The sequence below is a fragment of the Dasypus novemcinctus genome, chromosome 12, assembly GCF_030445035.2.
Source record: "Dasypus novemcinctus isolate mDasNov1 chromosome 12, mDasNov1.1.hap2, whole genome shotgun sequence".
NCBI classification, from domain to species: domain Eukaryota; kingdom Metazoa; phylum Chordata; class Mammalia; order Cingulata; family Dasypodidae; genus Dasypus; species Dasypus novemcinctus.
This window is the reverse complement of record NC_080684.1, coordinates 86,954,775-86,978,958: the sequence shown is the minus strand read 5'-3', so window position 1 is coordinate 86,978,958 and position 24,184 is coordinate 86,954,775. Positions and strand designations below refer to the sequence as shown.

General features: G+C 40.0%; 1 pseudogene; it reads left to right on the top strand.

Moving 5' to 3' along the window:
- Nucleotides 1-21,697: 21,697 nt before the first annotated feature.
- LOC101413228 (vacuolar protein sorting-associated protein 4B pseudogene) lies at nucleotides 21,698-23,417 on the top strand (annotated as a pseudogene).
- The last annotated feature ends 767 nt before the right edge of the window (nucleotides 23,418-24,184 follow it).

The window sequence follows — 24,184 nt, the reverse complement described above, 5'->3', positions numbered from 1 at the left end:
CAGAGCTCTGCAAATTGTGCCCTTCTATTCATTACAGTTTCCATTCCTGAGAATTCTTTCCTAATCATCTTAGCTAAAACATACCCCAAGTGCCACACACATACACAGAAGCTTACTCTCTATTTCACTATCCTATTTCATCTTCTTCATTGTCTTACTGAATACCAGAATCATTTTATTTATATTTTCTATACCCTCTTATCCTTGCAATTAGAACTATAAGCTGCTTGAAGTTGAAACTATTTCACTTTGCTATTTGCTCAGTGGCCAAAACAATATTTGGCAAATAATAAATGTTCAGCAATAAATTATAAAGTAGAGAAGTAGTGGAGAGTGACAATAGGAGTTCTTAAAGGCTCTGCTCTTATTCTCTAATTATATAATAAATTTGTTTTGTTGGTAACAAAAGTTTTAGGGAGAAAAGAGCTAAAAATATACAAACTGTTATATAGCAACCTCTCAAGCCTTTCTTTGTTCAGATGACATCAGCTTACTGGAATGATTAAGGATACAGGGAACACATTTTCCCTATGTGGATCAGTAAAAATCTCAAAATAAATCTTGGCTTTTTTAATTGTTTTCATTGAAATTCTTTGATTTTAACAGCCAACTGCCCACCCTTCCTGTAAAGCATTTTAGGACATGGGTATGATATATTTAGGGAACTGTCAAAATGTAAATTGATGTTGTCATAAGGTTTTAGCAGTCAGTCCCTATGAAGTAGTAAAAGCTGTGTTCATGGCTTAGCTGTCAGAAACTCCCAATGATACTTTGCTGTGTGCCTTTTAAACCTTACAAGGCCTGTCACCAGCTTTAAACATGACCTGATGGTCTCATAATGCTCCAATATGATTTCCAAAGAAATCATAAACATGGTGAGTTCAGCTCCATCTGCTAGGATTATCACAGAGCTCTCCTCAGCACAGGTCCTCATAAGGTTCCCAGAGCTATTTATTGTTCTCTTATGCCCCCATCTACAGTTGGAGGAAGGATTGGAGATCATCCACAATGTGGGCAAGAGACTTCTCCAGATTTGGAACAATGGGTAACAACTTGTAAAATGAATTTTGGTTTGAAGAAACCCTCCCAGTTTGGAGGCAAAGAGGAATCAATAGACAAAGCAGTTCATGAGAAGATTAAATGCATTAAGCTATAGAAAGTGGTCAGCAGAATACCTGGCAAAGTCAGAATAAGCACTCAACAAATGGACATAGTTAGCAGTAACTGTGTTAGCTCTCTATTGTGCCACTTAATCCATGGTGTTAAAATCTAATTAAGTGAATGTCTTCCCACCAGATAGGAAGTTTGAGGTCAGGGGACTAATTTTTGCAGCACCAGAAATTATCAAAGTGCCTGAAATATATTAGTCACTCCGTTTATACTTCCTGACCCAACCTGGTTCAGAGGACAGAGCACTGACTTCTGGGTCCCACTCTATCACTAATTAGCTGTGAAACATTGGGCAACTTTGCTTAACACTACCGGGCCTCACTGTTCTCACTTGTAAGAGGAAGAGGTTGGGTTTTATGGTCTCTAAGGCCCTTTCCAGTTCTAACATTCCATGGCTCTTTGCTGTTAAATTAAGTTAAGGAAGATTTAGGAAATGTGGGAGCCAAATTCCATTTCTCTTTGACTGTTCTGGCCATGTCCTTTATAATGATGAATTATTCAAGCTGATTACTATGCAATCCAAGTGATGTCTGGCCATTATTAGATTCTACCCTAAACTCTCAGAGTTTATGCCAATGCAGAAAACATGGTGGAAGATGGAGATGGCTATGAAACAAATGTTACCTTGGCCCCTTTGTCTGACTTTACTTCCTACCAGGCTATGTATGAATCATGAAGGCCCAGGGCCTCAGTTTAGCAAATAATTGTTTAATTCTAGTTCAGCAAATAATTCTGTATGCCAGAGACTGGTTAGATTGTATAGATATAAAGGAGAAAAATTAAAACTTATTATGATTGAATAATGCTATTAGCAAAACTGAAACTTATTCACAGGCAAGTTAAATACTGTTTTCCAGATAAAGACAACTAGATGCAGAGATCCAAGACCAAACCAGTTAAGTCCTAAAATGAGTGAAACACAAGAAATACAGGTCTCTTGGGTTCCAGATGGTGACATATATAAATAATTAGCACAGAGCCTAGAACTCAATAAAGCTATTTTCCTTCTCCACCTTGTTCAAATTGATACCTCGAAGTTATCTGGAGTCTTCCGTCTCACTCTTCCATAAGTTGTCAAGTCTGACTTAATAATTTTCCTGGAATATAGCCACTTCTCTACATTCTAACCTAAAACAAACTTCAAGCTTCTATTATCTCTCTCTTTGCATTGATTTTTCTAAAGCTTGGATTTTGTCATTCTTATTTCTACTGCTTTAAACCAGAGATGGTGAGGAAGGAACAGATTATAGAGATAATAAGATACAGCAATCAGTAATTGGTTACTGAATGCATCTAGGAGGGGTAAAAATGATGTAAAAGGATATTTAAAATGACATTGAATGTATGGGTGGTGGGGCCACCAAAAGGAAAAGAATGCAGAAGGAGGAGCAAGTTTGGCAGGGATGATCATATAGTGAATGTTAGGGCACATTGCCCAGGATATAGGCTCTCATTCATTCCCGTAGCTTCTGGGAGTGTGGCTGCTGATGTTTCACAATTGATACCCTTCCCAGGCATTGTCTTCAACATTGCCCCAGTGCATTTCCCTCAGCTCACACAAGTGCCTGCTAGTGAACTTCTTTTGACCAGGTGATGGAGGAAGAAAAATACCAAGTAAGGTTTATGGAGAGGTCAACTTGTCATTTAAGTTCCAACCCAAAATGGTTGCAAATGAATTATAGCCCTATTCAGACATGGCCTTAAAAGTCAGGGGTGAAGGAAAGTTCCCCCAGTGGGAAGAACTTCAGGTAATCCATTTGATCATTCACCTTATGTAGGAAAAAAAAAGTGGCCTGGAGAATAGGTTATGTAAGGATTCATGGGCAGTGTTAAATGATTTATCTGGTTGGTCCAATATCTGGAAGGAGAAAAACTGGAAGATCAAGGAAAAGGAGGTCTGGAGAGAGGTATATGGATTGACCTATAAGAGTAAACACATCGGGAATAATTTTGCATCGTAGGTTAATATCCACCAGAGAACCCACAATAAAAGATACTAAACAACCAAGTAGCAGAATGATTCATCCAATTGACGTAAGTCATTGACTACTCCAGTGATAGCACAATAAACAAATGAACAGAGTATCCATGGCAACGTATAGTAGCTATTCATAGGCCAGCAATGTGGGCTCCCACACTTCCAGCCTGATCTAACTACCATGCCAACAGCAGAGAACAACATGAAAACCCCAATATGACTCCATTCCCTAAGGAAAACAGCCAGCCATTTGGTGGCAAGTCAACTTCATTGGACTCTTTCACCCTGGAAGGGACAGAAATTCATTTTGACCAGAATTGACATATACTCCAGGTATGGGTTTACCTTTACTACCCACAATGCCTCTGCTAGCATAACTATCAGAGGATTTAAGAGTGTTTCATCAACCAACCCAGGATCTTCATAATATCGTCTTGGACCAAAAGACCCATTTTACAGTAGAGGAGGTATTGCAGTGAACACATGACTACAGGATCCACTCGTTCTGCCACATATTCCACCACTCAGAACCTACCAGCCAGATAAAGTGATGAAAAACCTTTTGAAGATAGAGCAGAGGTACTAGCCTGGAGATGACCATGTGAGGATGGATCACCATCCTCTAGTACAGTGTCCACCCTAAATAAAAATCAATTATATGGTGCTGTGTTTCCAATAGGTAGAATATATGGATGTAGGAGCCAAGAGGTGGAAAGAGTGATTCTGCTTACCAATTTCCCAGTGACCTGTATCAGGAATTTGTGCTTTCCAACCCTCCAATTTAAAGTTCTACAGGTCTAGAAGTGTTTGTTCCTAGAGGTGGAAAGCTCCCACCAGGGATGTGATAGTTTGAAGTTTTATAAATCCCAGAAAAGATCATGTTCTTAGAACCATTCCATTCCTGTGAGTGTGGGATTCTTTGATGGCATTAGATTCAATTAAAGGACCTTCTGATTACATCACTTCTTTAGATCATTTAAGGGGCTTTGATTGGACTTATAAGTGAAGTGTATCCTGGGTTGGGTTTCTGCCTTCTTGCTGGAGGCTTATATAAGTGGAGAATTAAAAGCAGAAACATACAGAGAGAAAGACAGTGCCATTTTACCCTGTCATGTGAAAGAGGACTCTGAGATCAGCTACAGCTGAGAGACTGGAGGCTAGATTTGGCATAGCACAGAGGAAAGAGGTCTCTGAGAGGCCAGACATATGGAGCAGCTTCAAGCTGACCTGAGGAGCCCTGTCATGTGCTTGATCACTCACAGCTGAGCTTGGGGAGAAAGTGGCTTAGAGGAAAAGACAAAGACCTGGATGGAGAGCCACCATTTTGCCTTACCAGGGGGCAGGAGTCCAGGATCTGCCAGCAGCTAATCTTTGGTAAGAAAGTATTTCTGATGATGTCTTAATATAGAGATTCTTACAGCTTCAGAACTTTAAGCTTTTACTCTATTAAATTCTCTTCATAAAAGCTAACCCATTTCTCATATTTTGCATCAGCAGCCATAGCAAAGTAAAACAAGAAGAAAAAGCATGAATCCCATTAAAATGTAAATTTATGTTGCCTTCCAGTCACATTAGCCTCCTTGTGACAAGAGAACTGCAGTCCAGGTAAAGAGTCTAATATGTTCAAGGATAATTGATCCTGGTCATAAAGAGGAAGTAGAACTGAAGTTATACAATGGGGCAGGGAAGAATAGTTTGGCACTGAGCTGATACACTAGGGCCTTTCTTGGTATACCCCTACCCAATTTTGACATTAAATGGATAAGGAAAGCAGCCAAAGCCTGAGAAGAACACGGTAATGAGAGGATCCTATCCATCAGAGAAGATGGTCTGAATTATCTGCCCGGGTAAGCCACCTAGACCAACAAAAGTGCTAATTGAGGGGAATCTAGAATGGATAGTAGAGGAAGATGATTTGTATCAATTGAAGCACTAGGACAATCTGCAGTAGTGATGTTAATAATTCCATCCCACTAACCTTCCTCTTGGAGGTTTCTCCAGGAAAAGAAGTCAACCATAATGCAGAATTCTTATATGAAGTGGGGAGAACTTCATATGAGAATTGAGAGGTTATATAGTGTCTTAAGCGGTGGACTGTATAGAGAGTTACCAGATCCCCCTTCAGTATGGAGTGACTCATTCTCTCAGCTGCCAAGAGTGTTATCTGCTACTCAGAGATTAGTCTCTCACAAGGAATAGCCCTCAGCTGAAGGGAGCTGCCTCAGCTCTCTTTATTCTTCTGTAGAGGCAGCCTGCCTCCGATGACTGATCAATGCAAAGATACACTTTGCACCCATCCTACTTCCCTTAATTTAAGACAACTCTAAAGGTTTATCCAGAGCCCTCAATGGGATCAGCCTTCATTGCAAATTTATTTTAGTTCAAACTATGCTTCTGCCTAATCCTGCTTCTCTCACTCCACAAGGCAGCTGCTGCCAAGTGCACTTCCCAGTAAATTTCCTGCATGCAAATCTTCATCTAAGAATCTGTTTGTTAGGGACTCCAATTGCAGATAGATGAATTCAGTTTAGATTAAGGTGACTGTAGGATGCTAAAATGGAGATTTTTAGCAGGAATCCGGATATTTCCTATTGAAACCCAAAGATCTTTGGAACGAAAGAAATAAATCTGGGAGTTACCTGCATAGAAATGATGCTTGAAACTATGCAAGTAGACAAGATTACTCAGTGAGACTGTGTAGAAAGTCTCAGAATCTGAGGAAAATCCCAAGGAGGAGGTAAAGAAGATAAGAAGAATCAAGAGAGGGTCAAATGCAACAGAAAACCCCAGCAAGAAAAAGGCTGAGAGATGAGACAAATTGGAGGTTATTGAAGATCTTAGCAAGAGCAATTGCAGTAAGATTTTGGGGCTAGAAACAAAAGTTTCATCTTGGGATGAATGAACAGAAAGAAGGTAGAAACACTGAGTAAAGATTGTGGCTCAAAGATTCAAATACCCGCAGTGAATAGGTAAGCATGGTAAACAGGTGAACTTGTGTGGCTCATCCTATAATATGTATCCAGACCTACATGTATCAGGTACAGCAATAGACACTGAGGTTTACAGTAATGACGTGAGGGGATACAGGCCCCCCATAAAAGTAATAAGAAAGATCATTTCAAAATTCTTTAAAAATTAAAATTAAACGGGGAAATGGAGCCAAGGGTAAGTAATGAACTGATAAATTGATTGCTTGGGAAAGATTTTTCTGAGGAGATGGCCTTTGAACAAATCCCTGAATAAGACATAACCAAGGGAATATTTTTGGAAAGCATATTCCAGGCTGCATCAGGCAGGCATTCTCCAGAGAGAGAGAGAGACCAAACCAGTAGGAGATATTATATTTATGTTTATGTTTATATTATTTATATATGAGTTATCATAAGGAATTGGTTTATGTGATTGATTGTGGGAACTGGATTGACAAACCTGAAATCTGAAGGGCAGGCTGTCAGTAAAGGCAGACTGAAAACTTTTAGGCATATGCTGATACTGTAGTCCACAGGTGGAATTTCTTCTTCCTTAGGGAAACCTTAGTTTTGTTTTACATAATAGCATCACACAGGGTCCACAGGATGGAGGAATAGAGTATGGATTAGAGTGGACTTACTGATATTCTACTATGGAACTATTGTGATTAGTAATGGAAGAAATTGCAGTATTGATGTGGTAGAGAGTGGGAAGAAGAGATGTGATGAGGGGGCATTTTCAGGACTTGGAGTTATCCTGGGTGGTACTGCAGGGACAGTTACTGGACATTGTATGTCCTCCCATGACCCACTGGGTGGCCTAGGGGAGAGTGTAAACTATAATGTGGACCATCAACCATGGGGTGCAGCAGTGCTCAGAGATGTATTCACCCAGTGCAATGAACGTCCCATGATGATGGAGGAGGTTGTTTTAATGGGGGGAGTGGGGTGAGGGGGGTGGGTGTATATGGGGACCTCATATTTTTTTAATAAAATAAATAAATAAAGACAAAAAAATAGCATCACAGCAACACCTAGTAGTGTTTCCATAATTAGGTACTATAGCCTAACCAAGCTGACCTATCACTAACCTTCACAAAGGGAAAGGCAAAATAGCAAGTGCAAAGAGCCTGAGGCAGGAAAGATTTGGCATATTTGAGTAACAATCTATGTCATCTACTCAGATTGGTGTGGGTCTCCCAATTTTCCAATGTCAAGAATAGTACATTATCAGTCAGGGTTCTCCAGAGAAACACAACCAGTAAGAGTGTGTATATATATGCACACACTTATATATATATATATAAAGAGAGTTACTTCAAGAAATTGATTAATGTGATTACGGCACATTATGGCAAGCCTGAAATCTGTAGAGCAGGCCAGCTGGAAACTCTTGTGCAGTTGCTGATGCTGCAGTCTTGAGGCAGAATTTGTTCTTCTGAAGGGAAACCTCAGTTTTGCTCTAGAGGTCTTTCAGTTGATTGGATGAGTTCTACACACATTATTGAGAATAATCTCCCACATCTACAAAAGACCTTCACAGCACACCTAGATGAGCATTTAAACATCTGGGTACTATAATCTAGCCAAGTTCATAAAACTTACCATCACAAGGAGAAATCTGGACTCTTGAATGAAATCTCCCAAATTCTAAATGATGTAATTGAATTCCGATCTTATTTTAAAAACAATGTGTTACAAAATTATGTTGGTCAAACAACATATCTGAGAGCCAGGCTTAGCCTACAGTTCTCCAATTTGCAACTCCTAGATCTTAAGACTGTTCTTCCCAAGTTAGATGAAAAGGGAAGACAGAGGAGGAGGAGGTTTTATTTAGAATGAGACATACTTGAGAAAGTTTCCATGCTAAGGAGAAGGTGGTAGTGAAGATGGCAGGGAGGAATGGGACAGAAAGGGCCTCGCAGATTTAGTGAGAATTTGGAAGGAGCAAGAAGGGAGAGTCATAGGACAGAGTGGGAGGTTGGTCTTGAACATGAGGAGAAATCATCTACCCTCTAGAACAGGGGTCAAGAAACTACTGCCTGTGGGTCAAATCCAATCCATTGCCTGATTTTGTGTGACTCAAAAGCTAAGAATGGGCTTTATCATTTAATGGTTGAAACATAATAATAAAAAAATTAATATTTTGTGACATATGAATAGGATATGAAATTCAAGTTCTGGTATCCATAAATAAAGTTTTATGGAAACACAGGCACATCCATTCATTACATTTCATCTACGGCTGCCCTCCTGCTGCAGCAGAATAGAGTATAATTGACCACCAAGCCTAAAAGACTTGCTGTCTAGCTCTTTACAAAAGAAGTTTGCTAACCCCTGCTGAAGAACAAAAGAAAGTAGCTCAGGAAGGGTGTGGTCACAAACATGTTGATAGTGAGTAATGTGTGTGTGAAATGGAGTCTAATCCCACTGGATAGGTTGCAGTGGCTGAGCCCGCTGAAAGTTTGGTAAGGAAAGCAGTGAGTCTCCCATTAGACAGCAATGAAGACCTCATACTGGAGAAGGATGTGGGGTGGGGTTTGTTAATCAGTGATGGGGGCCCAGATGAAGCATAAATATGCTTACATGCTTTTTCTCAGAAAGAAGTCTCAAAAAACATAAGTTAAATTCACAAGCACTCTCTTTAGTTTTTAGTTGTTTGTATATCATATAAGGAAAAAAGAAAAAAAGAAAAATCTATGATCTATACTTGATCTTAGCCAAAAGGCCGAGAAGTGATATCTGTGATTATGATGGGTTCATGTGTCAAATTGGCCAGGTAATTGTGCCTAGTTGTTGGGTCAAGCAAGCACTGGGCTAATTGTAATACAAGGACAATTATGAGCTCTAGTCATCAGTGACTTTACTGCATAGATAGCTGATTACATCTACATCAACCAGAGAGATTGCCATCAGCAATGAGTAATGCTTTATTCAATCAGTTGAGTGCCTTAAAAGGGGAAGTGATTTCAGCATTCAGAGAGCATTTCCCAGCTTGTATTTGGACAGCCAACTTCTCCCAGAAACTCATCAAGGACCTTCACTGGACTTACTGGACTTTCATCGGAGCCCCGGTGTGCAGCCTGCCTGTGGAACCTGGACTTGTGCATCCCCACGGTCACATGAGAGACTTATAAAATCTCATACTATTGACAGATCTCTTCTGTTGATTCTGTTTCCCTAGAGAACTCTGACTAATACAGTGATCTAATCTCACGATCTGGACATCCTAAAGCACAGTGTTTATGAAAGTGTTGCATGATGACTATAGACATCAGAGCAACTCAGGGATGCATATTTAAAATGCCGATTCCTAGCCCTTAGAGTACACTGAATTAGAACTTCTGGGACAGGGAACAGGAATATCCATTTTTGATGAGTGTCCTGGGTGATTTGATGTACATTAAAATGTGAGGTTTACTCATAGACCAATTTGTAAGGAAAGGGCCGAGTTTAGTTTTCACATGAAGGTGAAGCCAAAGCCAGCTCTGCAGTTTGAAAAGAGAGGGAAAGGGTTTCTAGTGGCTTTGGCACCAAAATTTGAAAGTGGCGCCAAAATGAGGGTGGGGCCAATGGTGAAAAGCAGGGCCAAATTTGAAAAGTGGCACCAGGAGTGAAAGCAGCACTGAGCCACTGGAATGTACAGATCTGGGCGGCAACTCAGAGAGGGAACCCATATAAGTTGATTAGACCTCTCAGATGGGCTGTAACCCCTGAAGGACCCAATTAATGGGTTTCTTGCTGTTTTGTATGCCAGCCATTTTGTCCAGGTCACATGCCCATTCTTGCAAGATCATTAATAAAATTCTTCTCTTCTTCACAATCGGGTGAGCCTTTGTTCTCTTACAGGTGCAGCTTTCTTTCTAACACAAACAAAACAAACAATAGTGACATTCAATCTCAAAAAATAAAGTATAACTTTCTCCACATCAGTGCTACAGTTTCTTCCCATTACTAGTCACAATAGTTCTATAGTAGAATATCAGTAAGTCCACTCTAATCCATATTTTATTCCTCCAACCTGTGGACCCTGGGATGGTGATGTCCACTCTACCTCTATATTGACAGGGGGTTTAGATTCCACATGAATAATGGATGCAATTCCCCTGCTTATAGTTGTAGGCACTAACAGTTTCCTGGTGTGGTGATTGATCATCTTCACCTCCCTGTTAGCTGACCTGGGTAAATCCAATGAACCAGAGAGTAGGAGTTGCAACTCTGCTGAGGCTCTGGGCCCAGCTGGCACATGGACAGTCCAGAGATTGAAGTCTCCTGAGTATATACCAACCCTAGTGCCAACCACAGGTTCAGTAAAAGTGACAGAAGAGGCATGTGAGAAAGGTCACATCTGAGTACAACTCCATCATACTCAGGAACACAAATTCCACAGTTGCTGAGGGCAGGGAAAGGGAAGAGGAGGTGTAATGTGGGGGCATTTTTGGGACTTGGATTCTTCCTAAATGATGTTGCAGGGACAGATGCTGGACATTTTATATCCTGCCATAACCCACTGAATATACTGGGAGAGAATGTATAATGTAAACTATTATCCATGCAGTACAGCAGTGCTCCAAAACATATTCAGTGCAATGATGTGCCACAATGACGAAAGAGGTTGTTGAGGTGGGAGGAGTGGGGGTGGAGAGGTGGGGGGGGCGGTATATGGGAACCTCTTATATTTTTTAATGTAACATTTTTTGTGGTCTATGTATCTTCAAAAAATACAATTAAAAAATGATGGGGTGGAGGGGTGGGAGTGGAATGTATGGGAACCTCATGTTTTTAATGTAACATTTTGTGTGATCTATTAACTTTAAAAAAGATAATTAAAAATAAAATAAAATAAAAAATTATAATAAAGTCTATTTGAATGTATAAATACAAATTGAAAGGTAAACTTCCACCTGAAAACCCCACTGATTAGGGGATTATAGCAGCCTGTACTACCATTTTAAAAAGCCTAGTCTATTTGTGGACAATCACCACACAGTTTGATGAGGGTAGAAGTGAGTGAGAGTGGAACAGAAAAAGATGAGGTCTTCTGATCTGATTTAACTGGTTAAATTCATCAAAAGGATAACCAAGTCAGATATATAGGAACCAGCCAAAATGATAAAATGATTTTATTTCTTCATTGTGCATCCACCTAGATGTTTTTTTAAATTCTGAAAATCAACTCAAAACTCTTTCATATATTTTATCTGTAAAAAATTGAAAAGTTCCTCCCTCCCCAAAAGATTCATTCTGCATTGCCTACTAAATCTCCACACATGATAGAAATAACTTCCCAATTATTCCGTAATTACAATGATTCTTTGATGACAACTAGTGTGATGGGGAGGAAAAGAAATAAATGTGTTTTTTTTCCTACGACTGAGTAAATTGTTATTATTTTATCTAAGAAGTAAATTACAAGCTAACATTCCTTTAAGTTGCTTAAAATGACAGAATGATTTCAGGGTTGAATAAAGTCTTGCAGCCCACTGTATATCTTTCCGTCAGCGTGTGAAGTGTGTGTGAAATGTACAGTTAGGGCTTTGAGCACTTTGAAGGGGAAGATCAATGTAGAAGCAATACATTAATCTTCAACCTCCATGCAATTAACACTTTCTACTAAGTGAAGATTTGTTTTGCTGGATTAGGCAGACGGTTGTTTTTAGTGGATGATGCAGAATAGGAAGTGGTAGAAACCAGAGAATTGGCACACACACAAACAAAAATTGGGACAGGGAAACAGATTCTATAATAACACACTAAAAGAAATTAAAACTGTCCTGCCTAATTTGAAGAGCATGGATAAATAGGGCTTCTTAGTTGTGCAATACTTTTTAGATTTTGACCTTAACTGAACAGCAGTTCTCAGAAAATACTGTAGCAAAATCAATAGTTAAAAGTGCAAAGAAGGCAGGTGAGGTGGCCTGATATTACAAAGTAACAGTTAAAGGTTGGCTTGTTGGTAACCTTAGGATAGTCATGTTTACCTTGGTTATAATGGATCTCTCTTATAAAAAAAAAAAAGTAATAAGAAAAGGAGAAAAATTTGCCTTGTTGATGGCCATAAAATTAATAGATGATAACCGCAGGTAATCTCTGTAAGTGACTTGCTGCCTGCCAGACCCTGTGCTAAGACCATTACATGTGTTGCCTTGTTTATTTCTGCCACAATTCTACTTAGTACTCTGATTATATCTACCTTTTCAGATCAGGAATTAGAGGATTAGAGATTTCAAGAATCTTGCCCAAGATCATACTGGTTAATAATAGCAGAGCTAAACTTTAAACTCAGGTCTTTGTGACTCCAAAGTTTTTCCCCTAAATCAGGAGGTCAGGTAACCATTGGGATACCTTGGAAATGCTCTAAAGGCCCTTCAGTATTTCACTGGCTTGCTGAGAATTGCTGAGAGTTACCATGAATCTTTGGACCCTTAAACTGCCTCTTCCAATTTCTCACTCAATATCTATGGAAAATCTCATGTGCCCAATATTCTATCAGGCAGAACTCTATTGATTGGCTCCTCTGTGCACCTCTAGAAGGTCTTTATAGTCAGCACTGAGCATCCAACAAGTCTCTTGGGGAATATATAAGCAATCTATCTTCCTTAAGAATCTCATAAATTTATTATGAAGATTAATTACATAAGCAAAACAAAGTTTGTATGATCAGGAACTGAATTAATGTCATATATAGCTTAATTTATGCATTGACACAGTGCTTTGTTTCAAACACAGACATGCTAGTTGAAAAATAAGAGAAAACCAAAAAGGCAGCTGAACTCAAAAAACAATACAAACATTTCAGTGAAGTTGAAATGGAGCAGAAACACTAAGCAATAAATGGGCATCCTGGACTCTAGATCTAGAAACAACTAACAATCAGACATTTGTCATCTGTGGCCTAACAGAGGGAAAAAAGCTCCATGAGAGAATCTTCCACTCATAAGAATGGACTGAAAAAAATTGCTGGCAATTGTTGTCTTGTGCTCCAGCATATAGGATGCTGAGGTCCAGGGGAGGAAGGAGGAAATAGATACCACTTTACTACCAGAAATGAAACAAGCTGCCTAAGCTTGGTACTGGACTAGCAAAGACCTCGATAATACCTCATCATAGAAGTTGTGCACCATCGCCCGAAAGATGCTTCTTGAAATTGGGAGCTAGGGAACAGACTGAGGCCACTGATAGGAAGGCATGAACACAATGAAGAGAGACAGAGAAAGAAAAAAACACACCCCACTCAAAATGCACCTACAAATCAATATTTCAAATTACCTTAAGAAATCTAATGACACACACTGTCCAGTCTCTCTTGCCACTATGGAAGGCCATGTGACATGGTGTTGGACAATGAAATAAAAGCACAAGGCCCTGGGGAAGACCCAGAGTGGGTCTTAATCCTCTTACTCTGTAGTCCTTTATAAATGATGGAATAAAAGCCCACAGAAAGGAAAAAGCAGCAGAGACAGAAGTTGAAATCAACAAACCCGGGGCAGAGAAAAGGTATAGATGGGGCAGCCCCAAGCTGAAGCAATGAAGCAAGTGGACTCTGCCATATGCCTGATCACCCACAGCTGAACTCAGGGAGAAAGTGAGCCTGAAGAGTAGGCAGGGGCTGGAGGAACCACCATTGTGTCTTGCCACTTGGCAGGAGTCCAGGATTGCCAGTAGCCGACCTTTGAGGAGAGAACTTTGCTTAATGTCTTGATTTGGACATTTTTCCCAGTCTCGTAATTGTAAGCTTTTAACCTAATAAATCCCATCATAAGAGCCACCTCATTTCTGGCATATTGCATTGGCAACATTTAGCAAATTAAAATACTGCCCTTGCCCAAAGGACTCCAAGTATTCCATTATATTAATGACATTATGTTGGTGGGCCAGAGAGAGGCACAAGCTGTGCAGGGATTGCATATTGCTAACTGGACTTTGACATAAAAGTCAAAGGCATAAATTCCAAGATATAAAGCCCAGCCCAACAGGTCACCTTCATAGGCAGCACATGGGCTGGAGCCAACACCAGATCCCTAGTCTGATACAAGAAAAATTATTGTCCTTAAAGTCACCTACCTTCAAAAAGGAGGCCCAGAAATTAATTGGGCTATTTGTATATTGGTACCAACATATTCCTCATCTCAGAATCTTCCTGGCAACCCATCACTGAGTGATAGGAAAAGCAGGTACTTTTCATTGGGGAATGTAAGAAACATAAGCACTGTTTCAACTGCTCTGCCTTTAGGACCTTTAGAGCTTGGATCTTCATTCAAATTTCTGTTGCGTGGACCCCTGCTAACTGGAATGTCTGGCAGAAGGAGGGAGCAACAGGAATTTGCAGACTCCTGGGGTTTTGGACCTAGAAGTTTGCTGACACAGCCCAACACTACTCCCCTTCAAAAGGCAGCTTTTGGCATGCTATTGGGCTTTGGTAGAAATAAAGAATTACTGAGAACTCTAAGATCCTCCTAAAGCTAGAAATCTCCATCATGTCCTGGGCCCTGAGTAATCAGAACACTTACCCAGGCAGTGCCAAACAACAGAATATCATCAAATGGAGGTGGTACATTCAGGATCATGCTCGTCCAAGCTCACAGGGAATGACACACTTTGTATGAATGAATGGCAGAGGCCTCCTCCACAAGATCCAGATGACAGTCCTTCCCTTCTGTATTGTCATCTTTGGAACCCTGACTCAAGGATGCCCCACCAGATGCTCAGTTCTCTGATGGATTGGCCAACGTGAAGCCATCTAGTGTCCACTGGGCAGTAGCTCCTGTTTCCCATGCCTTGAGCAGACTATATATACCATCTCTGGTACTGGAAAAAGAGCCAGTGGGCCAAACTCCAAGTGGTTCTCTCAGCACCGGAACACTAGGGCTTAAGTACTCCTGTTACCTGTTCATTGACTCATGGACCATCACACTCATACTGAAGGTTAGTGGGCAATGTCTATCCCTGTTTGAGCCCCTTGGGAGTGGTCATGGAAAACCTGAAGGAGTCCCAACAACTCTCATCAATCTGAGAGGGGTGGAAGTAGGCTGGAAGATATGGATAAGGCACTCAGGTCAATGGCAAAGAGTGAGGTTATAGCTCAAGGCAAGGGGCTAACAGATTGAGTCACCATAGAGGGGAAAGATATTACTGCACATAGGCTAAGAAAATTTTTCTCCCACAGAAGATGGTTGCATGACCACCCTACTGGTACTGGTTGCTGCATTGTGCTTGTGTTACTGCAGATTTGGCCCATCAACAACCTGGAAGGAAAATACCTTTGACCAATTTACCTGGGTCATCACCATGGCAGGAAACATGACCAACTGCTGGATCTGCCATCTGACCCCTCGCTCCCTCTCCCCTTTTTGCCAAGTCCAGACTTGCCACCCAATGAGCTGACTTCCTCTGCCTCGCATTTGTACTAATGTCAGAAAGTCCTTCATTTATGCCTTGTGACAAAGATAATGGCATAGCCATTAGCTGTGCACCTTCATTACCCACATTCCTGGACAACTTGTTCAGAAGCAACAATTCCTGATATGAAATTGGCAAATCACTTAGTCATCTTTCCACTAGCATCCCTAAGATGACCAGTGACTTTCGAGGGATGGGCTGTGTATTAGTCAGTAAAAGGGGTGCTAATGAAAAATACCAGAAATTGGTTGGTTTCTATAAAGGGTATTTATCTGGGGTAGGAGCTTACAGATACCAGGTCATAAAGCATAAGTTACTTCCCGCACCAAAGTCTATTTTCATGTATTAGAGCAAGATGGCTGCCAATGGCTGTGAGGGTTCAGGCTTCCTGGGTTCCTCCCTTCCTAGGGCTGGCTTCTCTTTCCTCTGTGAGCTTATTTTCTGGGGCTCCAGCTTAAGGCTTCAGCATCAAACTCCAATCTCAAAAACCATTGCATCAAAAAAAGTCCCAACTCTGTCCTTTGCCATGCCTTTTATCTGTGAGCTCCCACCCACAAAGGGGTGGGGACTCAATTTCCTAATAACATGGCCCAATTAAAGCCCTAATCATAACTCATCAGGCCCAAGTACAGATCAGATTATTAACATAATTCAGTATCTATTTTTGGAATTCATAACTATATCAAACTGCATAGGCTGCATCCTTCCAGAGTTTCTCTTTGTGGAGGAAACAAAACCCTATCATGGGAAGAGGACTTGGCTCAATGGATAGAGCATCTGCCTACCACATGGGAGGTCCAGGGTTCAAACTCAGGGCCTCCTGACCTGTGTGGTGAGCTGGCCCACGCACAGTGCCAATGCACGCAAGGAGTGCTGTGCCATTCAAAGGTGTCCCCCACATAGGGGAGCCCCACGTGCAAAGAGTGCACCCCATAAGGAGAGCCGCCCCACATGAAAGAAAGTCCAACCTGCCCAGGAGTGGCACTGCACACATGGAGAGCTGACACACCAAGATAATGCAAGAAAAAGAAACACAGATTCCGGGTGCCTCTGACAAGAATAAAAGTGGACACAGAGAGCAGACAACTGGGGGGGGGGAGGGAAGGGGAGAGAAATAAATAAAAATTTAAAAAAATCTTTAAAAAAAAAAAGGGAAGCAGACTTGGCCCAATGGATAGGGTGCCTGCCTACCACAGGGGAGGTCCACAGTTCAAACCCCGGCCTCCTTGACCTGTGTGGAGCTGGCCTATGTGCAGTGCTGATGCAGGCAAGGAGTGCTGTGCCACGTAGGGGTGTCCCCCGCGTAGGGGAGCCCCACGCGTGAGGAGTGCACCCCATAAGGAGAGCCACCCAGTGTGAAAGAAAGCCCAAGAATGACACTGCACACACGGAGAGCTGACACAACAAGATGACGCAAGAAACACAGATTCCTGGTGCCACTGATAAAGATAGAAACAGTCACAGAAGAACACACAGCGAATGGACACAGAGAGCAGACAACTGGGGGGGCGGGGTAAGGGGAGAGAAATAAATAAATAAACAAACAAAGAAACAAACAAATAAATAAAAACCCTATGAGTTGGTCCACTCCTTGTATAGGTTGTTGGACAGATAGGACAATGCACCCTTGCAGTAAAAGGCACGAAAGGAGAGATGGAGATGCTCTAAAAAACTTCTAAAGGGAATTCTGTTATAATAGACTGGTGCAATAGAAGAAAATAAATATTTAAATGTTAATTGTTCTCCACTTTTAGAATTGAAAAAATAATGGATTTTCTAGCTCAAAAGTGCAGCATATAAATAAAATAACACCATACCTGGAAATATCATAGTAAAATGGAAAAACACTAAAGATAAAGGAAAACCATCTTATAAGATACCCAGGAATAAAATAGGTCATCCATAGAAGAACATGGATTAGACTGATAACAGACTTATCAGCAACAATGGTTGTAATGTAATACTATATTCAAAGTGCTGAGGAAAAAGAGCTATCAACCAAGAATTTGATACAAGGTAAATGATAATTCCAGAGTGATATGAAAAAGAAGACATTTTCTGACATACATAGAATGAGACCCTTCATAAACAGGTCCATTAAGGAATGCAAGTTATTTGTTTTTTATATTGATTACTTTTTTCCAGGAAAAGAAAAACAGCAAAATTAACTCAAAGGAAATATAAGAAAGAAAAAGCATACAGGCAGAATTTCCTAATGTTAGAAAATTTAAAATAGATAACATCAGCAAAATGAAAATCTAGTTATTTTTAAAAAGATTGACAAAGTAGAAAAACTGGTGAAATTAATGATAAATTGTGAGAAAGAAGTCATATGTAATGGAACAAAAAAGAGATAGAAATATTGATATAGTTAAGATTCGTAAAAGATTTATACCATTAAATATCAGAATTTAGATAAAATACATCATTTCTATAGCTCTTATGATGCATCAGACAATTTTCTAAGAAATTTACATGGACATTTACGGTAACTCTATGAGGTGGATACCATTATTAGCTCCCTTTTTTACATCTGGGGGAAAAAAGGCCCATCTATTCTCTTGAAATCTAGGTTCAGATGGCTTTTCAGACATTTTTTTCCTGAACTTTGAAGGAATGCATAATGTAAAAGAGACAAAGCTACCGTGGAAGCTTGAATTACAGACCCCAGAAAAAAACAAACAAAACATGTTCTTCATGTTGATCTAATTCCTGTGAGTGTGAAGTCATTTTAATAGGATCTCTTGAAGATGATACCTTTAGATAAGGAGTGGCCCAACTGAATGAGGTTGGTTTCTAATCCAGTTTACTGGAGTCCTTTACAAGCAGAAGAAATTCAGAAAGAATGAGAGAAAGTCACAGGGAAGAGCCAGAAGCTGGAAGTCAACAGAATCCAGAAGAGAAAAGAAAGGACACCATCATGTTATGGGAAAGCCAAAGAACCCAAGGATTGCCAGCCACCCAGAATGCTATCAACTCCAAAATGTTGACAATACATTCTCACTGCTAAGCCAACCCATTGTGTGGTATTTGTTATAGAAGCTGGGAAAATAAGATACTACCCAACTCATTTTATAAGGTTAATACTCAATCTGAACAGTACAAATATATAAAAGTATAGACTCAATATAATTTATGAATATCAATGAAAGAATTATAAAATAAAACATTAGCAAATCAAATCCATCTAATATAAAGAGTATGTATAAAACATGAATAAGTAGGACCCATGCCCAAAATTTAAGAATAGTTCCATATTAGAAAAGAATTACTGTAACACATCACAACATGAGTAAAATAGAAAAATTTGATTATCTCAATAGAGAAAAACATGATAAACTTCAACACTTATTCAAGATAAAAACTTAAGAAACAAGGAATAGAAGGAAACTTCCTTAAATTGATAAAGGATATATGACAACAACACAACACAAAAATATTTCCCAATGGTGAAACTTTAGAAGTATGTCTGTTGAAGTCAGGAATGAATAAAGAATATCTTCAAATGTATCCCAATTCAATAAGACAAGAAAAGAAAACAAGATCTCATATAGATTTTGGTACCTGGAAGTAGGTCCCTGTAACAAATACCTAAAAATGTGGAAGTTGCTTTGTAATTGGAAGATGGATAGAGACTGGAAAAATTTTGAGAAGCATGAAAGTAAAAGCATAGATTGCCTTGAATAGACTAGTGGTAAAAATATGGATGTTAAAGACAGTCAATGAGAGCTCAGAAGGAAGTGAGGAGCATGGTAGAGAAAATATATATTATCACAAAAGGAATGTTGGGAGAACTACGGATGTTCAAGGCACTTCTCGTAAAGGCTCAGAAAGAAATGAGGAACATGTTATTGGAAACTAGAGGAAAGATGATCCTTGTTATATAGTGCAGAAATCTTCACTGGTTCCTACAGTTGTGTGGAAAGCAGAAAACCTGTAAGCAATAAACTTGGATAACTGATGAGACTTGTAAGCAAAGTGTTGAAAGTACAGTCTGGTTTTTCCTTGTTACTTATAGTAAAACATGAGAGGAAAGAGATAAATTGAGGGAAGAACTTAAAAAAGAAACCATGATTTAATGATTTGGGAAATTTTTGGACTTTGTACACTGCAAGAGCTAAAACTAGGAAATTTCCTTTTTAAGAAATCATGCTCTGAAGAGAAAGCCAAGGGTATGACTGGACAACCATTGGCTGATACCTTGAAAGAATCAAAAGGCCAGAGTATTTCCTCACAGAGGGTTACCTGAAGAGATCAAGCATGTGACATGGATCCATGTAACTACATGCACAGAAACAAGGTAGTGAGATGGGATTATCTGGAAAGATCTGTGGAGGATCCTCTTGTCTAATGGTGTGAATACCCATAATACATAATGGAGACTCACAAGGTTTTTGAGGAGTTTTATCAGCAGAAACACTGCCAGTCTGGACTGAAAGGGTCACAGAGGACCAAACGAAGGAAAGCTGTTAGACTCGCAAATTTCTACAGACAGAAAAGAGGCTGATAAAACTACTTATCTGTGTTACCCTTATAAAAGAATGAAGGATCACTCTGAGGGCAGAGACTTAGTCCCAGAAGGCAGAGTCACACACACAGAGACAAATGCCCTGATCACTGGTGCAGAGCAGAAAGCTGCAGGCCCAGGTGAAGGCATGAACCACAGAGGATTATTCCCAGGCCTTGAAATCTAATGGAATTTGCCCTGCTGAAATTAGAAATTGCATGGGACTTACGACCCCTTTCTTTTTCCATTTCTTCCCTTTTGGACTGGGAATGTCTCTGTTATAATATACCTGTGCCACCATTATATTTTAGGAACAGATAATTTATTTTCTAGTTTCAAAGGTCCAGAGATGGAGAGGACTTTTTCCTAAGGGTGGATCATACCCAAAATCTCACACATAATTTATCTGTGACTTTTTATTAGCTTTGAGATTTCCTTTTTTCCTTAAACTCTGCGCCATTAGTTCTAACTTTAGATATATTCCCTTGCTACATACTGAAATGCATCATCACCATTTTTAGAGGGTAGCGGAGTGGTCTAGAGAGCAAACAAAATCACGCTAGGAGTGTGCGGTATTTGAAAAGTAGAAATGTTTGGTCAAAACATCAATATTTTCTTATTCAGTATTTTTAGTATTTTCACTCTTTGTTCTTATATAAGACACAGAAATCACAGACCATGAAAGACAAAATTGATAATCTGGATATTATCCAAATTTAAAATTACTGGTCTTCAAAGGACACCTTTAAGAAAAATGGAAATTCAAACCACAGATTGAAAAAAAAAATTGTAAATCACATACATGGCCAAAATGTGTTGAAAAAATATAAAGAACTCATAATTAAATAATAAGAAGCCCAATTAAATATGGGCAAAAGATTTTAAGGCACTTTACACAAGATGATAAATGAATTGCCAATAAGCAATAAAAATATGCTTAACATCATTTGTCAATAGGGAAATACAAGTTAAAACCATAATGAGATACCACTATGAATCCACCAGAAAAAAAAATTTTAAAAACTTACAAAAACTAATGTTGGCAAGGAAGTGAAGCAACTGGAACTTTCATAAATTGCTGGTGGGAATGCAAAATGGTACAGTCACTTTGGCAAACAGTTTGGCAGATTCTTATGAAGTTGTACTTACACTAACCATATGACCCACATTTCCATTTTAGATATGAATCTCAAAGTATAATGCTGTATGAAAGAAGTCAGACACAAAAGAGTGTATATTGTATGATTTTATCTTTATAAAACTCTAAAATGGGTCAGCAAACTTACTGCAAAATGATCAAATAGTAAATATTTTCAGCTTTATGAGCCATACAGTCTCTGTTACAACTCCTCAACTCTGCTAAGAAAGCACAAATGGAGCCTTCGATTGTATCTAATGAATGGGTATGGCTGGGTTTGACCTGTAGTGGGTCAGATTTGGCCCGTGGGTTGTAGTTTGCTGAACCCTGCTCTAAAAAAGTTAAATATATAGTGACAGAAAGCAGATTAGTGATTTTTGGGTGTGTGGTTTGGGATTGACTGTGAAAGAACATAAGAGGACTTTCTGGGGGTGATGGAAATTTTCTATTATTTGATTTTGGTGGTGGTTATATGAGTATATTCATTTGTCAAAACCCATAGACTGGGAGGAGGGTCTGGTGGCTCATGGAGCTCCATGTGGTTTCCCAAGTTCCGGCAGGGAAGGAGCAGCTCAGGGTCTGAGAGCCACCAGCTTCCCCGCATTCCCTTGTTCCTCCCCAGGGCATCATCTCGGATATCCACCACAGCATCCACTTCCTCCGCACTCCAGATAGCAATGAACCTTGCTAACAAAGCGGCACAAGAAGGAAAAGCTGGGAACCATGAGGAAGCCCTTCAACCCTGTCAACGTGCTGTATAGTATTTTCTTCACATAGTTAAGTGTGACGCACAGGGTGATAAAGCCACACAAAGTGTCAGGGCACAGTGTCCATATTATCCTAATAGAACAGGAAAACTAAAGGGGCACCTGAAAAAGAAAGAGAAAAGGCCGCAGAAGCCAGGAAAAGAGGGACAGCTGAGTTCAGCTGATGAGAGAGGGAAAGGGAAGTGATAGGGAAGGAGAATCTGATGCACCTGAAGAAAAAGAAACTACAGAATCAGCTTCAAGGTGCCGTTATTACAGAGAGCAACCAAACGTAAAACGAAGCAATGTGGCTGGTCTGGAGGGAGCCAAAGAAGCTCTTAAGGAAGCGGTGATAATGCCTGTTAAATTTCCTCATCTTTTCCTGGGTAGGAGAACACCTTGGAGGGGCATTCTGTTATTTGGGCCACCTGGAATAGGAAGAGCCTATTTAGGCAAAGCTGTAGCAACAGAAGCAAACATTCAACTTTTTTTTCCCCAATATTTTCCTCAGACCTTGTTTCCAAGTGGCTAACTGGAAGTGGAAAAGCTAAGAATTTATTTCAACTTGCCAGAGAGATCAAACCTTTCATTACCTTCACTGATTAAATTGTCTCTCTCTGTGATTCTAGAAGTGAAAATGAATGTGAAGCTGCTTGTAGAATAAAGACCGAGTCCTGGGTGGTGCTGCAGGGACAGTTACCGGACACTGTATGTCCTCCCATGGCCCACTGGGTGGACTGTGGGAGAGTGTGGGCTATGATGTGGACCATTGACCATGAGGTGCAGCGGTGCTCAGAGATGTGTTCACCAAATGCAGTGAGTGTCTCATGATGATGGAGGAGGTTGTTGTTATGGGGGGAGGAGTGGGGTGAAGGGGGTGGGGGGTATATGGGGACCTCATATTTTTTTAATGTAATATTAAAAAAATAAATAAAGACAAAAAAAAAAAAAAAAAAAAGACCGAGTTCCTAGTTCAAATGCAAGATGTTGGTGTGGACAATGAGGGAATTTTGGTTCTGGGAGTAACAAATATGCTCTGGATCCTAGATTCTGCCATTAGGCCAAGATTTGATGTATATTCCTTTGCCTGAGGCCCACACCCTAGCAGCAATGTTTAAATTGTGCTTAGGGACCACTCAAAACAGTTTAATGGAAACAGACTTCCAAGCACTTGGGAGAAAACTGATGGCTATTCAGGGGCAGATGTAAGTATCATTGTATGTGATGCACTTAGGCAGCCTGTCAGAAAAGTACAGTCAGCTATTCATTTTAAAAATTTAGTTTTGTGAACCTTCACGAGCTGATCCTCACAAGATTATAGATGATCTGTTAACCCCATGTTTTCTGGGTGATCCTGGTGCCATTGAAATGGCATGGATGGATGTCCCAGGAGCCAATTGCTTTCATGTCCAATATGTCATGGTCACTATCTAGCACAAAACCTACAGTCAGTGAGCGTGACTTGTTGAAATTAAAGAAGATTACAGATGATTTTGGCCAAGAAGCCTAAAGCAAAGCAATAAGGAAGAGGTTTCCTGTATGTATTCTTTCTTTCATAGGTAATTTTGCCTTTCTTGGATGGCATTCAGATTATTTCCAAACTCTCTTTTACCACAGAGATACATAGCTCTCACTTCACAGAGTTCTGTTAATTTTTTTATTGTACTTTTCCTCCATTACCTGTTAAATGCTCCTATTAACAAAAATTACAGAGTAATGAGTTATGAGTAAATGAGTGATATATAAATGGTAAAGAACAGAAATTTCCCAGTAAAAAGCAGATTACAACTGATTGACACAAATATTTAAAATTTTTATGAATGTGGCCTTTGCAAAGAGCATTTTTCATTTTCTGACTGAAATGAGATAAGGTTTCATTTACATTTTAGAAAAAGCTTCTTAAACATCATTCTTATATTAAAATAAAATTTACCGACTTTTTAAAAATTGAAAATGACAGAATCTTCACTCTCGGGATTGCAGATGTAGCTCAAGCAATTGGGCTCCTGTCTACCATAAAGGAGGTCCAGGGTTCAATGCCCAGGGCCTCCTGGTGAGGGCAAGCCGGCCCATGTGGTGAGCTGGCCTGTGCAGAGTACTGCCCTGTGCAGGAGTGCTGCCCCGTGCAGGAGTGCTGGCCCACGTAGAGAGCTGGCACAGCAAGATGACACAACAGAAAGAGACCCAGAGAGGAGATAATAAGAGACATGGCCGATCAGGGAGCTGAGGTGGCACAAGAGAATGATGGCCTCTCTCCGACTCTGGAAGGTCCTAGGA